Source organism: Balaenoptera borealis, assembly GCF_965194805.1.
Source record: "Balaenoptera borealis genome assembly, chromosome: 18".
NCBI classification, from domain to species: Eukaryota; Metazoa; Chordata; class Mammalia; order Artiodactyla; family Balaenopteridae; genus Balaenoptera; species Balaenoptera borealis.
Genome location: NC_138877.1, coordinates 14,827,073 through 14,845,727, shown reverse-complemented (window position 1 = coordinate 14,845,727; position 18,655 = coordinate 14,827,073). Strand labels below are relative to the sequence as shown.

Here is an 18,655-nt window from a genome sequence, read left to right as displayed (position 1 = left end):
AAGAGATTGATTGGGATTTCAGTCACTCTCTTTCTCCTTCTTAGTATTTTTGCCTTGAACAATTCCAAATTCCAATGCCCCTACCCCACTATCTTCTTAAATGTCATGCTATACGTACACTTGTACTTACCTCTATACCAATATAGAATATATGATGACGATACATATTTTTTGAGCACTTCATACACGCAAGGCACTCTACTTATCTGTTTTCAGATATCACCCTTATAATCAGACCCACGATACAAATCACTTGCTGAGCACCGAGAGGTTAATTACCTTGCTCAAGTTCACACAGCTACTAGATAGTAGAGCTAGGATTTGAAACAAATCAACCTGACTCCAGAAACCTTACTCTAAATCACTGTCAGCACCCTGCCAAGTACAGAGCAGACTTTGTCACTACGCCAGGCTATGGAGAAACTTTCCAGATTGTAACCACCAAGTGGGGTCTTCATTAGAGACTTACCTAAGCCTGGGAGGTGACCTGAAATAACACAGTGGGAAGAAGGACAGAGAACAAATACATACAAAAAAATTGTTCCTCTCTCTAACCACCTTTACACTCAAGCAAGCAGGTCCTGACAATATCTTTGTGCTAAGTGACAATCTGACTTGAAGCTGAGAGTAAATCAAGAGACTCCACTCTCCAAATAGAAGACTCTGACATCAGACTGGGAATCTCCAAGTTAGGTGTTAGTAGGTGACCACAGAATTCAGCTTCAGGACTTTGAGCAATTTTTAACTGAAGGTTTGCCATTAAAATGTTTCTGGATTCAACTTGTATGTGGGTGCTTCATGTTTGAAGACCTTCTCGTATCACCATACCTTCTACTTATACCTAATTGTTCTCTGTGTTAATCAGAGGGGTGTCAGTTTATGGAATAGCCAGATATAGCAATTCCAGCAAGCTTAGTATGTACGGCATACTAAGTATGTTCAGCAGAGGAAGTTTCTAATTTGATAAACTCAAAATTAATGGAGAGAAAGATTTTTAAAATATGTAAACATAATCATCAGAAAGACACTATTTCTTATGGTTAATAATGCCACATTATTCTCAGGCCACTCAGTATTTATCAGTGTTTTTTCTCTTCTTTCATAGAAAATAAGACGTTTAGCTGGGCAACATGGCCATCAGAAGGAAGACTGCGTTTCCCAACCTCCCTTGCAGGAAGTAATGACCATGTGACCAAGATCTGGCTGATGGGATGAGAATAGGAATATGTTGCAGCTTTTCCTTTCATCTTATCTTGCTCATTTTATACAACTGCTTGGAACCAGGATGGGGTGCTGAAGTTCTGTCTCATATTATGAATAGCAAGGTCATAGCCTAAGGTTCATGGTGTAAAAAGCTGGAAGAAGCCTGGGTCCCTGAGAACTTTTTGAGCAATACCTTCACATCATTCCTCGATTGACTGCATCCACGACATTTTTTTTAATGTGAGAAAAAACAAACTTCTATATTTTTTAACACACTGTTATTTGTTTTTTTTATTTTACTTGAAGCACAACTTAATCCTAATTGAAACAGATTAAGGACTAACATCCAGAAAACAAAGAATTTTATCGTACCAAGAAAAATATATAAAATAATCTAAAACACTGCAATTATCAAAGACAAATAGATAAGCTAACAACGGATATACAGGATGCCAAAATGTGTTCATTCAGTGATTTTAAAATCATTTTAATCTTTCATTTTTTATTGTGAATTTTGTCCTACATAGAATAAAGGACACATAGCACATGCACACAGTTTAAAGAATTAAAATAAAATGAGCACCTATAGGCCCATTACTGAAATGAATAAGTAAAGCAAGCACTATCGTATCTTTGAAGCCTTGTGTATGCTTCTCTGTAATACATTATGCTGCCCCTCTCTACACCCCAGAGGTAACTTCTTCCCTGACTTTGTGGTTATCACTAAATTGCATCTCCTGCAATGTATTATTCCCCTCAAATAATGTTGGAAAAGATTGTTTAGATTTGTTTTTAGCCTGACACAGATAAAATCATACCAGTTTTTTATTGTTGGCATTGAAAGAGAAAAGAAAACACATAATTGACTAATTCAGATTTGACATTTCCAATCAATGTTTTGGCATCATGAAGTCACCAAGAGTTTGCCACAAGGTTGGATGAGTCTTAAGACTTTTCCAGTTTCAAAGTTCTTCAAATAATAGTTATTGATTAGTATGAACAACTTCTGATGTGTATTTTGTATAATAATAAGTGATTTTGATTTGAACCATTTAGATTTCACTTATCGATACCATGTAAAACATGAGAATATGCTCTAAAGACATGTCATTGCCATAACTCACATGTCATTTTTTTCTTTTTTCAGAATTTAAAGCAAGGATATATAATTATAATTGTGTTTATATTTAAATTCATAAATATTGCTTTCTCCATCATTATGGAAATACTGGATTCACATATTTATTAATGGTTTTAGGAGACAAAAGACTTGACAAAGTGAAATTTCTGCTATTTGGTCAGTCTGAATCCCCTAAAATAGGGCATATTTTTTTTCTGATATTTGCCCCTGTTTGTACCTTAACATTTGTGCCTAATTAAAAGAGTGTAACACTGGTTTTATAAATCAGATTATTACTGAGACTCCTTATGTACACAATACTATAAATATGCATGTGTATGAGTCTCTCATTTGTGTCAAGTTATAATCATTTTGGTTTCAATAAAAAGGGAGTGACAACTGCTTAGGAAACAACTTGCTTTTATTAAAACTGGCATATTTGCCATTAAATTCAGCACCTCTTTTGCAATTTATTTTATAATGTTAATAATTTCACTATTTTGACATGGGGTATTTATTTTCCATATTTAACATTTGGAACTGTTATGTAAGCAGCTGACTCATCATGGGATTTAATCCGAGCACTCAGTGTGCTTGCAATCTCATGGAAGACTTAAGACAAGGAAACAAATTAAATGAATATAAGACCTTAACAAATAGGCATATGAATCAATAATAAATAGAATTCATTACTAAGAAATCAATGAACCAGAGCATCTCATTCTATATGGATGCTGAATTAAAGTTTGTTCAACTTATGGTAATTACTAAAATACCTTCTCTTTTTTTTGAAACAAGATATATATGTTATATACATATATATATATATATATGTCATATATGCCTGAAGGGCAAGAAACACATATAAAATGTTTTGTACTTGGTCAACATTGAAGGAAGAAACGTGATTATCATAGACTACGACATATCCATTGTTCATTTCAGTGATGTTGACCTGATATATTGTTAGAGGATCACTTGAATGGCTACAAGTTACATGCCTATCAGTTTGTGCTATCATAACTAGTCCTTAGCCATAGACAACCAGATGCCCTATTTCTGTCTAGATCACTGCTTTTCTAAAGATCTAAAAGCTGCCACTAAGCAGTCTCTACCTTCCCCACATTCTAATAAAATAGGTTAAACACAAAAATACCTGTAATGTAGGATAAAATCGAGAACTCTCGTATCCTGTGTTTAGGTTTGAACCCTGACTCTGTCAAATATAACAAGCTGTGTGATCTTTCAATAATTGTTTAAGCCCTTTGTGCCTCTGTCTCTTCATCTCTTCAAGGTGGGGGAAAAGTCACATCTAACAAGATTGTTGTGAGAATTACATGAGATAACACAGGCTAAGTCCTTAGAGAAGAACTCAGCACATAACAAGCACTAAAAAAAACCCAGCATTATTTTCATCTCAAGTTACACTTATAATTTATAGGTAAGCAAATGAGTCTAGAAATCTTTTACTTGAGATATCAAAGTAAATCGTGGGCGGATACGGGTAGATACAGTAAGTTCCCAGAGTCTGTGGTCTTAATAATATGCTCACCTCTATTTTATTTCTGAGAATTAAATTCCTCACAGTACTAGGAATTATGGCACTGGACATTTAAAAATTCAGCTTTATCTATATTTTGCTTACTTAGTACCAGAAGTACTTCATAAACATTTCAAACCTATCAATTTTTCAGAGTGACAAGGCAGGGCTATCGTAGTCATCCTTGTTTCCACATGATTAGCCCCTCTTACAGATAGTAGGTATTCAAAAAGTGTTAGTTGAATGAGTACAGTCAGGCCTCTGTATCCTCGGGCTCTGTATCCTGGGATTCAAACAATCTCGGATCAAAAATATTTGGAGAAAAAAAAATTTCAGGAAGTTCCAAAAAGCAAAATTTGAATTTGCTTAGTGCTGGCAACTATTTACATAGCATTTACAACTATTTATGTAGCATTTACATTGCATTAGGTATTATAAGTCATCTAGGGATGATTTAAAGTATACGGATGTAGGTGGGTGATATGCAGATACTACGTCATTTATATAAGGGACTTGAGCATCTTCGTATTTTGGGGCATCTGCGGAGATCCTGGAACTAATGCACCGCGGATACCAAGGAATGATTGTGAATTCTTATTCATGGTCTATCTGCTTAGCAATGACAAGTGATGATCTGAAAGCATTTCTTGTTTCCTCATCCCAGTGCCCTTCAGGCGATTAGGTCTACCAGTATATATGCATTAATGGCTTTAATTTTTGCATTATTCTCACCTATATCAAAATTCTGGATTTCTCCATGAAAATCATGTAACTTCAGGTTATTCTATAAAGTAAGTACAAAAAGAATGCCTTGTCATTAAGACAAACAGCAAAATTTAATGACATCAGAGCACTGATCTGGAGACCACATTCATTATTCTAAGTGTCCAACAGAGTGTGCTGACGCTCTGTATGCAGCAGTAACAATTTAGAGCAGTAGTAATGTATCAGATTTATTTCAACTATTTGGTTTGCTTGAAATAGTTGAAGTAAAAAGTGAGACTATATTATTAATGGAAACAAAAGTTCAGCAACTTTAGTGCTATATAATGCATGGGCATGTGCCCTGTGAAAATAAAAAGAAGAGAAAAATGGAAATTGTGAGTTTTCCTTTTTATACGGGTTTACCATATAGCATCCTGCCCTATGAATATAACATTAAAGCTCTTACCAACTTATATATACGAAAACTCTGTACTCTTGCTCAGTTATAGCTAATATTTTAGGCTTCCGTATTAAAAGTATGTATGTGCCCTCATCAGCAAGCAAAAAAGCAAATGGAAAAAATCATACCCCAAATACCCCAAAAGGTTAATTTCTATTCACCGCCTATATTTCATGGAATTGACAAGCATTTAGACAAATTAACTCTTAGCTGAGGTTCAGGAGCAAGTATTTCTGGGATTTGATTTTCTGTGTGTGTGTGTTTGTGTTGTGTGTGTCCTATGGGAAATTGACCATAAACTTTGATCAATAAGAATACATGCTTAGGGACATGGTAGCCTGTCAGCTCCTCAGCATATATGATTCTATCCAATACGATGACAATTTTCAACTTGAATGTTGAAACAGACATTTGTCAACCTATTTGGCTGTCCAGTATCCGAATTGCCTGCCTATATTTGGAGTAATATTATGAGATCTTATAAGCCAAGGAGGGAGCAGAATCAACCTTCTATTATGGAAACTGAAAATGCCAGAGGCTTGCTTTCCCATCCTTCTTTGCATCTGGGCTTGGAAGTTCTGCCAATCACAAGCACCTAACCCAGGGATGGAATTGGAGCCCTTTGGACCCAAAGAAGCAGAAACTCATGAGTCTGTAATGGAGTAGTTCTCAGAGCACTAGGGCTTGCAACACACACAATAATACTCAGAGCTCAGTGTGGAAATGTGTCTTCATTAGATCAGTTCCGTGTATGATGTGGGCTATTGTTTCCAGCTATATAACTCTAAGTCTTGCTCTCCAGCCCTCCTGTTGATTCTGTGAAATGCCTAATTCTTTTTTCAACTCACATCAATCAAATTCTGTTGCTATTCAATAACACATAATGGTGATATACTTGTCATTTTGAAGTTGTTCTTCTCAGCAAAAGTCGTTTATAGCTCCTTCCCTGCATTACTGTAGGACATAGAATTTAATGGATTGCATAAATCAAAGGGGAACAGCCCAAACACTAAGGTTGGCCAGGAGAGATAAAACCAGTGAGCAGAGCCATAGACCTGTGGTGATTACAGCAGGTGGCTAAGGTTGGATGAAATAAGAAGATGCATTCCTCTACAGTTTCCTCTTAAACTGGACCTTGAGCAAGTTCATGAGCAGAGTCTGAAAGGAGAGGCTCTGAAATCAGAGAGCAGCGGCGAGCAGAGATAACTTGGGATGAGACTAACACACATACAGTATGTTCAGCGGAACTAAAAGTGTAAGGAAAAGAGAAATAGAAACTAACAAGCATAGGATATTAGAGGAGCTCCATTAGGGTCAGAGTTCCTCAAGGTCTGTGGCTTGTATCACTTTATCTCTAGCACATAGCCCTGGGCTTCATACTCATTAAACAGTTTGTTCTCAGGAAATACTTTCTAATCTAAGGATTGTTCTGGTTGGTGTCTAAATAAAAATATAAAGTGAAAAAAAAGAAACAAACATAAAATATTTTCTTGTTGCCTGTGCTTTGATGAGGAAATATGAAAGTTTATATCAGTAGCCCACAAAAATGATGTATGATTTTACTGAATGTATTTTAAGTGTAACGTGCAGATAGTCCTCATTAGTTTATATAGATTCTATTAACTAATCTCCAACACAGTGCTTTCTAAAAATCAATATGTAAACAAATGAAGAGAGAAAGCAAAAGTAGAGAGAGAAAGAAAGAAAGAAAGAAAAAAAGAAAGAAAGAAAGAAAGAAGAAAAAGGGATGAAAGAAGGAAAGGGAGGAAGGAAAGAAGGAAGGGAGGGAAGAAGAGCACCTACATCTTTTGAGGCAGTCAAGTGACAGTGCCCACAGGACCAGCCTTGACTCTCATGACTCCCATTGGGGCCACCTCTTTGTCCCAGAGCCCTTTGCTAGCTCTAGTGTGCAGGATGAAGAGACTGTTTGAAACAATTACTTATTTAGCTCAGGGCTGAATACAGGGAAGGCGGTAGCTGAATGACACTTAGCATTGCCTTTGACAGAGAATGAAGGAATTAAAAAATAACTAAAAAACAGCAACATCAAAAAATAACAAAGCCTACTGACAGATCTCTAGCATTTGGAGTTTTGAAATTTCTATTTCACACTTAAAAGAACCAAAGTAAGGTAGAGCCTTAAAGAAGTTAGTTATCTCTAAATTATCTCTAAATTTGGTACGTTTTTAAATGACCTTGACTTAGAAAAATTGTGTTCAGTTAGGTTTATTTCTGAAATCCCATTTTCCTTCAATATATTGGGTTGGCCCAAAAGTCCATTTGGGAACCTGAACAACACAATACATCAAAACATAAGCTCCTGGAGGACAAAATTCTTCTTTATATGTTTGTCTCTATATTCCAACTGTCTAGGATAGGGCTTGATATGGCAGGTGCCTAAAAAATTAGTTAAATGAACTAATAAATGAAAGGAACTTCTCTTTCATCCTCAGTAAGCTGCTATTGTCTATTTTGATTTTATGACAAGATCTAAAATCACTTGAATGAAGGTGTAAATGGCTGAACAGTAGTTTAAAATAATTCCCTTACTAAAGGTGTATTATTTGCCTTGGTAATGTAGTATGTTATTTTGTTTCTAATGAAAATTACAAAATATGATAAAGATGCTAAACTTTTAGTTATAAGCCAACACTATATATGTGTATATTTATTACGTGAAAGCATAAATGTAGAATAGTTCCCAGATGTCAAAAACAGGTAGGGAGTGGGACAAGAAAAGGGAAAGAGAAATTTTGATATGGTAATATTTTACTTCACTCCATAAAAAGACAATTAGAGTTAGATAAAAATATTTTTGCTAAGTTGTCATCTTAGAATACGTTCACAGAATACAAAAGCATGTTTCAGCCTATTTTGTAGGTAAGCTTCTCATGACATTAAAATAAAAATTAAAGCATAACACATTTGTATTCTGTCTCTGGCATTGTGATGTGTGCTATTAACTTCTTGTGAAAAGCTGCAGAGTGGATTGAGTTAGAGGGAGAGATCTGAGCTCCTCGTTTGACTAATGAGTCATCATCCTTAAGCATCTGGAAGGTAGAGGGGACCATTTCTCCCATATCGATACATATTTTCAAGGAGAATATAGAATGAATCAGTGTTCAGATGTTTGGGGCAAAAGGGAATCTACAGTTTTGGCTTCTGTAAAAACATTTTTATAAAGCCAAAATATTCTGCATTTAATTTTTAAAATTACAGCTGGCTTTTCATGCCACCACAAATCCCCAGTTCCTCTTCATCCTTGCCCCATCATATGTACACAGGGACCCTCATACACGACAGCCACGGCAAACAATACTGTTTGAAGTAACCTTGTTAATCTTTCCAAAACCCAATGTCTTTGATCACTGTTTCTCCTTTGAGTTTTTGAGTGGCTTTTTATTGCAGCTGATGTTAAGCCCTATTAACACTTAATAAGTAAAATGGCCTTTCAAAGTAATGTCTTTGATTTTTCAAATCATATAGAGAAAATGATGAATAAAGGGGAATTTGGTGAAATTTACTATAAGTTTCAAAAGTCCCTTTTAGAGGTACTCTTAGTACCTGATTGAAATTATTTGTTTAAAAATAGCTTACATAAGTAAATATTGAAATGAAAAAGTGTCAAGCAGCTATTTGACTAAAGTCATATTTCTATGACTTTCAAGTTTGTAAAAGTACATTTCAAGTCCAAATAAATAGCTTCGTTCATGTGTTTGGCAGAAAACGCTCAAATTTTCTGATTTGGCTGAGAAATTACAGAAATTCCGCTTTTTGAGCCCATTGCACTCAGATAATATTGCCATTGTCTTTATTTTATTTGTATTTTTTTTAAAACCTGAAACCATTTCTTTTCCCCCTTGGCCGCACTGCGCAGCATGCAGAACTTTCCAGACCAGGGATCGAACTGCGCCCGCTACAGTGGAAGCGCAGAGTCCTAACCATTGGACCACCGGGGAAGTCCTGCCATTGTCTTTAGAATGGTACACTCACAGCACCCCAGCGTTTCACCACTGGGTTACACAACATGACAGTGCCTCTCCTGGACACTTCCATTTTTTTTTTTTTTTATTCTGGGCCTTTGTCTATTCCATGCATTTCTTCAATTTATTTGTTGACTGTTAACTATTCCCCAAAAATAAGGTGTCATTTAAGATCTGGCCCAATTGTCTCTTTCGTGGTAAAGGTTTACCTGACCTGCCCGAAAGGATTAAAGGAGAAGGAAGAGTGGAAACTAGATTTTCTGAGCCTGGATTGATGGTTGCTGGACAACCTGGAGGAGGGTGTGCCTTGCGTTGTTCAGCTAGAAATATGTCCTTCCATTGTTTTCCCTCTCAGCCGCGTTTCTTGAGCATAGTATCTTTTTAAGGAAAAAGAGACACATAGCAAAGAGTAGTACAAAAAAAGTTAAGGAACTTAAAAATAGATTTGTGTGGGTTGTCATACGGTGAAATGTATTGTGTGTCTGTAAATAAATTAGATATGTTAATGTCAGAAGTCTAACCCTTGTAAGTTTAAAGATTTTTTATGTACTTTCTACAGTGTTTTATTTTTGTTATTCTTAGCTCTATGGTAAATGTCTTTAAAATAGCTCTGCCTATCTCAGTGAGCTGAGAGGAAAAAGAAAAAAATGGATAAAGAAAATGTGATGTGTGTGTGTATATATATATATAACTATATACATGTGTATATATATATCTATAGATCACATTTTCTTTATCCATATATATGTGTATAAATATATATATGTGTAAAGGAATATTATTCACCATACAAAAGAAAGAAATCTTGCCATTTGCAAAAACATGGATGGACCTTGAGGGCACTATGCTAAATGAATTAAGTCAGAGAAAGACAAATACTGTATAATCTCACTTATATGTGGAATCTAAAAAGAAAAAATATATATAAAGAACAGATTGATGGTTGCCAGATGCTGGGGGAAATGGGTACAGTAGTCAAAAAAGTACAAACTTCCAGTTATAAGATAAATAAGTTCTGGGGATGTAAGGTACACCATGGTGACCATAATTAACAATATTGTATTGTATATTTGAAAGTTGCTAAAAGTAGATCTTAAAAGTTCTCATCGCAAGAAAAAAATTCTGTAACTATGTGAGGTGATAGATGTTAATTAAACTTATTGTGCTAATCATTTATCAAATAATTATGCTGCACATCTTAAACTAATGCAAAGTTATATGTCAATATATTGTAATAAAAATGGAAAAATAAATATTAAATAAATTTGGCATTTTCCACACTCCATTTCCCACAAAAAAAAAAAAGTGGTTTTTTCGTCCCAATTTACTTGAAAGACAGAGGCTGTCACAATGACCTTTTCTGTGTTACAAACCAACTTAAAGCTTAATGGTGTAAAACAGCCATTTTGTAATGCTGATGGATTCTGTGGGTTGAGAATTCAAACAAGGCACTGTGGGGATGGCTTGTCTCTGTTCTAGGATGTCTAAGGCCTCAGCTGGGAAGACTTGAAGGCTGAGGCTGACTTCACTAGTGTCTAGAGGCTGAAATCACTGTACGCTGAAATACTTCACTCACAGGTATAGTACCTGGGCTGAGACAAGCAAAAGGCTGGGCTTAGCTGGGACATAGCCTGGGGCACCTCCACATCCACCCCCCATGTGCCTCAGGCTTCTTGCAGCAGGGCTCTGTGTTCTGAGAGGTGGTGTCCCCAGAGACATCTGGAGAGGGTGTTCCAAGGGAAACAGGCAGAAAATACAGGCTTCTGGGTGTCACAGTGCTTTATTGGCTTCAGTCATGATTTCTTTCAGAGGAGTATCAAAGAATTTGAAGACAGTTTTAAAACTGCCTTGAAACAGAATTATTCTTTCCCTATAAAAAGGGAGGTGGAGGAGAGACTCAAGCTGAAAAGAGAGCCCAAGACAGAAAGGGCAAAAATAAGTGGAAAAAAGGAGAGAGTTGCTTGTATAGTTGCTTGTTTCTGGCAAATGAGTCTCCATAGGAAGTGCTGATTGCTTAAACTTGGGTTAGTTTTGTGTTTTCTCTCCCTCTTTCAGTTGATTATTAAAACTGAACTCATTACCTTCTGCTTGTCTCCATTCTTACCGCTTCAAAACGAATTCTTCAAGAATTGGTTTCTATCAACCTTCACAACATCACTCTGGTACCAGTGCCCACAGTCACCTGACTCTCCCTTTTCCTGGTGCCCAAGGCCAGATTTGTGAGCCTGTGAGCTGTGCAGTCATACAAGGCCCTCTGCTGAGAAGGGCCCGACAAACACAGGTTGTCCAAGAGTCAACTGTACTTTCTTCCTGCCTTTTGAACAGGGACCTCCACAGTTTGGACACCATTCATTTGCACTGGGGCCCTGCAAATTTTGCATCTGACCTTGCTTGTGCCCCATGAATCTAATCAGTTTCCAAATTACAGTTCTGGAACACCTAGATCCCAAAATCTCTCCTTTTCTTTCCCTTTCCACTGTACTATCACTCCATCCCATAGTTATGATAGTTGCCTGAGTATTTCCCTGGATTCCAATCTTCTGCCTCTATTACTCACACTTTTTTCTAAATCATATCCCTAATCATCTTATTTCCCTGATCAAAGGTTGTATTACTTTCCCTTTGCCACTGAATCAGAATCCTTTGCATAATTTTCTAAGGTCTTCTATCGTCTGACTTCATTTGGCCTTGGAACTCCTTTCTCTATTTCTCTTCAGGAAATCCATGGTCTAGTCAACCAAAGCAGTTGTTCTTTGAACTCACCAGTCTTTTCCCACTTCCAATTCCTGCCACTGAGCTTTGCACATTATATGTGCTCAAAAGTCAAGGGAATAAATGCATGGATGAATAAGTAATCATAACCATGTTTTAGTAGGAAAATCCTGTGAAGATCTGGAGAAAGTCTTTTTCACTATGCTTAAATTTTCTCCAAAAGTTATAAAAAACAGTAAACTTTAAATCAAGGGTTTACCAAGTAGGGAATAGGCAGCCTTTTTAAGGGGCAATTATCACAAAAATTAACAAGATTGCAGTTACTGGATTGAACTACATTTACTGAGTGATCGGGCTTACTTTCTTTATTATATATTTCAAGCCTGGTATGTTCTATTTTGCAGCCCCTAATATAGACTATGATAGCATACATAAAATATGCTAGTTAAATTGTTTATTGACGAAACCATAATCACTTCTCTCTAGTACTTTCATTTATTGCTTCTATATGGTAAGTTCCAAAATCTATATTGTCAATCTTGGTCATCCTGCTGGATTATAGTCTGTGGTTTTCAACTGCCTTTTTAAAAAAACCTATAAGAGTAACAAAGGAAAAGTCCTATGACAATTTAAAGGAAGTTGATGTAATCATGAACTATTTATGGAGAAATGATGTTTGGTCTGAGGCCTAAAGACTGGGTAAGAGTTTGACAAGGGCAGATGAAACAGAAGAACATGAGCTAGCAACTACAATTTGTCATGGTCTTTTATATGGCCAGAGGTCCAGTCTTTTTAGATGGTTAAGTGTGTTAAAAGGAAATAAATGTTTGGAAAAGCAAATAGAAGCCATGTATCATGGAAGAAATTGACCTCCATGACCCAACTACATGTTGTCTATGAGAAATTCACTTTAAATATAAAGACACAGTTTAAAAGTAAAGGGATAGACAAACCTATACCATGTTAACATTAATCAAAAGAAAGCTAGAGTAGCTATGCTAATTTCAGACAAAACAGAATTCAGAGCTAGGAAAATTATCAGAGATAAAGAAGGGCATTATATAATGATAAAAGAGTCAATTCTCCAAGAAGACATAAAAATCCTTAACATGTATACACCTAAGAACAAAGCATCAAAACACGTGAGGCAAAAACTGATAGAACTGCAAGGAGAAATAGACAACCCCCCTGTTATAGTTGGAGACTTCAACATAATTCTTGGTATTTGATATTTGCAAAGAATTGGTAAGAATATATTTGAAATAACAGTACCATCAACTAACTGGATTTACTTAACATTTATAGAATACTTGATCCAGCAGCAGTAGAAAACACATTCTTTCAATCTGATGTGGAATATCCACCATGATGGTACTCATTCTATAACACTTTAACACATTTTAATAGGGAGAACAGAAATCATATAAAGTATGTTCTTAGACCACAATGAATTAAACTAGAAAATATTAACAGAAAGTAGCTGGAAAATCCTCCAATACTGGGAGATTAAAGAGCACACTTTTGGGCTTCCCTGGTGGTGCAGTGGTTGAGAATCCGCCTGCCAATGCAGAGGACACGGGTTCGAGCCCTGGTCTGGGAAGATCCCACATGCCGCGGAGCAACTAGGCCCGTGAGCCACAACTACTGAGCCTGCGCGTCTGGAGCCTGTGCTCCGCAACAAGAGAGGCCGCGATAGTGAGAGGCCCGCGCACCGCGATGAAGAGTGGCCCCCGCTTGCCACAACTAGAGAAAGCCCTCGCACAGAAACGAAGACCCAACACAGCCAAAAATAAATAAATAAATAAATAAATCCAAAGTTAAAAAAAAAAAAGAGCACACTTCTAAATAACACATTTGTCAACGCAAAAGTCTCAAGAGAAATTTTTAAAATATTTTGAACTAAATGAAAATAAATATATGACAATCAAATTTTGTGGGATGTAGCAAAAGCAGCCCTTTGAGAGAAATTTATATTATTAAAGGCATGTATTAGAAAAGAGGAAAGGTCTAAAACCAATAATCTAAGTTTCTACCAAGGAAACTAAAGAAAAAAGAGTAATTTAATCCTAAAGCAAAAGGTAAAAAAAATTAGAGCATAGATCAATGAAATTTAAGGCAGACAATCAATAAAGGAAATCAACGAAGTAAACAGGTGAAAATACCAATAAAATTGATAAACTGCTAGCCAGGCTAACCAAGACAAAAAGGGAGAAGACACAAATTACTAATATCAAAAATGAAAGAGGAGTCATCAATACTGATTCCTTGAACATTAAAAGGATAATAAAGAATGTTATGAACAGCTTTTTTTTTTTTGAAATGGACCAATTACTTGAAAACACAAATTATGAAAACTCACATACAGGAGAAACAGAGCATCTGAGTAAATTTTATGAAAATGAAAGCACCAACCCCATGCTTTCACTGGTGAATCCCCCAACAATTAAAAGAAGAAGTAATAGGAATTTTGTACAATATCTGCCAGAAAAGAAGACATTTCTTCCTAAGTCATTCAGTGAGGCTGATATTACCCTAATATGAAGATATTATTAAAGAAAACAACAGATCAACATATCTAGTGATTATACATGTAAAGAACCTCAACAAAATATTAGCATATAAAATGTGTCATGCAGAGTACATAAAAATCAATTATCAATACCTATGCCCTCAAATATATTTAATATTCCACAAATGTTTACAAGGCTCCTGAGTAAATGAAATTTAAACACTCTGGTTTTACTTACTAACCTCCAGCAGACATCTTGATGAGCAGCTGAAATGCTCTAAATCTAAAATCCCAAACAAGATATAGAAAAAGCTAAAGAAAAGAATAGTATACACAAATTGGACAAATTCCCTCTATTAACTGAGAATTGGTAATACTAATTATAAAATACGTATTTTCAGGTGCACATACTAAACTTATTTGTCTCAAAGTAGCAGATTGAAATAAATAATCCCATCTGCTTCTTTGTGCTCCATCCATTTAATTGTTATAGGTATCCCCAAAGCAGAGCAGGTATTATCACGAGGCAGTTCCTATGTAAAAATGGTCAACAGTTTAACAATTGTTAAAATGAACTGTTGACAGAAATGCAATAAAATATTGGGCAACAAGGACCTGCTTTTCAGATCACTGACTCTTTCAGTTGCCCTCTGCTTAACTCAACTCCTTCGTGCAGCCGAATTCATAGCTCACATCTTTTCTTCTTTAATTGCTTAAAGTTGCATCTGAGACTACGATGCAAGGAGGTGTCACGCTGACCTTGTCAGCCCCACATAACTTAATGGAGCAAATTATCAGTTTCTTCCCTTGCTGTCTAGTCTGTTTACTCATGGATATATCAGAGAGGTAACGTCTGCTTTTAGGATGCTTGGATTTTAGATGATATATTTGCTTTCATTAGTGAAGCCAGTTGACTGGGAGTACCTCACAAGCACCTTGACCTGATCATATTAAGGCAGCTTTGAAACGAAGAATACATTTTTGAAAAATGTAAACTCAATAGTCCCATGGTTTTTATTAGATATTTTTGATTGCCTTGTGTCATTTTATAAGTATGCCTAAATGTGCTTTCATTTGTCAATGAAACACTAAAATGTGCATGTTCTTTTCTTTAATGAATGATAAAAGACACTGGAACCCACTCAAATAGTTCATGGAAAAAAATATCTTGATGGAAAGAATGAAAATCATGTCTGCTTCAGACTAAATTGATTTGAATTTAATGAAAAATAATTAGTAGAAAGAATAGAAATCATAATAACTCTTTCAGATCAAATGCATTTGAATTTACACATGAGAAACAAGTTAAGCCAACCCTTTACAAGCATTAAAATTTGAGGTTTAATGATATTAGTATCTTTGGTTGTAATTGAATACATTTTTCTTTCTCTCTAAATTCTGAGCTAAAGTGTGAATGTACTAAGTGTCTTGGGAGGCCATCTGTCTATCTGGGTGAAGAATGGCTGGAACTCTCTATAGAGATTGTGTCTTCACTGCATTCTGTGTAATCAGAGTTAAATTTTTCTTTCAGAGTCAAAAAAGCTCCCAAGTTTATAATAGATATCTTAGAATTGTCCACCAGCCACTGGGAATGATAACCTTCCTGACATTCTTTAAGGGATCTCCATTGCCTTAAATGCCTTTTGGTTTTTTTCTGCACAGGGACATTATCTGCTGATCCTATACTTACATTTAATTCTTTTTAAATTTATTTTATTCTGTTTAGCCCAAGTTAATAGTCATTAATAATCATTTTCAGAGAAATTCATGTAGATTTATTTTACTTTATCACATTATCTTTCTAGTAACTTAGTTAATATTGACTCAAACTCTCATTAATGTTTAATGAAATGCCTAGGATGTAGTTTCAGAAAAGAAAAGGCATAAAATGTTTTAGACTAATTGCACTGTTTTCCTCTCAGAAAGTAGCTGGGCAGATATTTTAGTAACCATATCCTAGAAGCTAGTACAGTGAATGTCATACTTAGGGCTCATTAAATGTATTTTAATTAATTGAGCCCTCCTATCAAAGAATCACCAAGATGACAGCAATAAAAGATGGCAACATATATCCTAGTTGGAGAGAAAACTCAACACACATAGAGGTGAGCATTGGTCTGATTTTCCTTTGTGACAAGAAAAAAAAAAAAAAGGCTCAGAGATAGCACACTTTTAGATTTGGATATTGTACCCAAGTGAATATGGACAGTAGGCAATTTTATTTACAAAACAATTAACAGGATAATCAAAACTAGACTAATCTGTATGTGGTACAAAAGACACCATAAACATCGTTTGCATCTGTGAGTAAACAGCTGTTCAGCTGTAACAATGATAGAAGAGTTGCATATGGTCCTTCATTCTTGCGAGGTAATTTGCAGCTCGATTATGAATCAATGAAAACAATATATCCAGTCATTTGACAGAGGCAGTAATATGCTAAATTAATAGAATAAGAGACCTAACCGAAAGACCAAGGTTACGTGTATGGCTGTATCAAATCTAATATAAATTGAATCTGGGGGATAATAGTCATTTCACAGATACATGAATACATTCAAGCCATCAGGATTTACAAAAATAAAATGCTAATTCAGTCACACATCTGCATTTTTTTCTTACTGAATTATATGTCTCTATATATGCCACTATCAAGATTTATTAACATTTGAATTTTGTACTTTTGCTGCATATTTTTATGAAATAAATTAAAACATTATATAGAGGGAGTGGATGTCACTTTTGTCCTCTTAGTCCCAGTTCCTTCCCATTATCCAAAAGTAACCCCATGTCATGAATGTAATAACCCTTAACACATTCATATTGATACATACAGACATAGGCAGTTCATTTTATCCATTCTCTGTGTAAACACAGCTTGTTCTCACTTTTTTATTTCAAGAATTGTTGCAATGAATAGTTCCATAAATGTCTTCTCTTATGCATGGGCAGACATTCTCAAATATACTAAACATTGACAAGTTGTTCCAAAGTGGTTGTACCTGATTACCTCCCATTTGCAATGTAAATATTAGATTTCCTTTTTCTCCATAACCTCACAAAAATGTTGAGTTACCGAAGTTTTAAAAACAGTTTTTTTTTTCCTTTGCATGCGAATCTGATTATTAAGCAATGGCATTTCACTATTTTTTAGATTTTTTTCTTCAATTACTACTGATGTAAATATCTTTTCATATACAATTAGCCATTGGGTTTCCTTTTTTTCTGAATTGCCTTTTCAAATTCTTTGATTATTTTTATATTACCTCTTTTTTTTCTTGGTTCTTAATCAATGCTTATCTATACTACTTGTTGTAGATATCTTTTCCCAGAATATAACTTGTCTTTTTGCTTGATTTAGGCCTTTTTACTTTTGGCAAAAGAAGTGCATTTATTTTGATATAGTCAAAATTACCTGTTTTTTTTTTTTTTTTTGTGACTTGTATTTTTGGGTTCTTGCCTAAGGAATCTTTCTCTACTCCAATATTGTAAATACATCCTTTCTTTTATTCCAACAGTTTCACATTTGGGTCTTTGATTCAGTATGGTTTTTTGGTGTGAAGTAAGGTTCTACTTATATTTTTAAAGGAAAACCAGTCATCTTAGCAACATAGATTTGATGGCTCAATCTCTGTAATGATTAAAATGTTCTGTTTTTCATATCTCAAGTCCATCACATACTGGCAGCTGTCTCTGGGATCTCTAGTGCTTTCCATTTTTAATTAAAATTGCATTGATAAAATACGGTATTAATTATTATAGCTATATACTAATGCATTTGTGGGACGAGTCTCTATACTTGTAATTCTTTTTTCCAGTAGACCTTTATGCCTTTAGGCTTTGTTATTCTTTAGAATTAGTTTCCCTGCTTTAGCATTAGTTTCCCCAACATTAAAATACCCTATATCAAGGTTGATTTGAGGGTTTCATTAAGTATATCGATTATTTTGGTGAGAAGCAACATTTTGAAAATACTGCATTTCCCATCCATGAATTCATCTAGGTGCTGAGAATGGAGCTCAGTGGTGAAGAAAGACAGTTTCTGTCCTGACGAAATTTGTAAGGAAGAAGGGAGGAGACCATCAACCAACAAAGGAACAGGTAAAAATATAGAACATCAGATGGCAAATCATGCTATGGAGAAACAAAACAGAATAAAGAAGATAGAGCATGCCGGGGTGGAAGAGAGCAGTGTGTTATATGAGAAAGTAATAAAAATGGGCCATTTGAACAGAGACCGAAGTAGTCAGGAGTGTTTGGGAGGAGAGGGGGTCTCAAAGAGAGGGAACCCTGTAAATTCGAGAGGTGAGCTCAAGGCAGAGCAAAAAGACTAGAGCAGGGTGAGTGAGGATAGCACAGGAGATGAAGTTCAAAGGACAGTGTGGACCAGATCTGAGACCTGGTAGAACTCTACTGTGAACTC

General features: G+C 35.4%; 1 long non-coding RNA gene across 1 annotated transcript in view; it reads left to right on the top strand.

Moving 5' to 3' along the window:
• LOC309615703 overlaps positions 1-13,521 on the top strand; it is a 124,451-nt gene extending 110,930 nt beyond the window's left edge. The window contains exon 4 of the long non-coding RNA XR_014236981.1: positions 1,106-13,521. This is a non-coding gene — a long non-coding RNA (uncharacterized lncRNA). The remainder of the gene's footprint in view (positions 1-1,105) is intronic.
• The last annotated feature ends 5,134 nt before the right edge of the window (positions 13,522-18,655 follow it).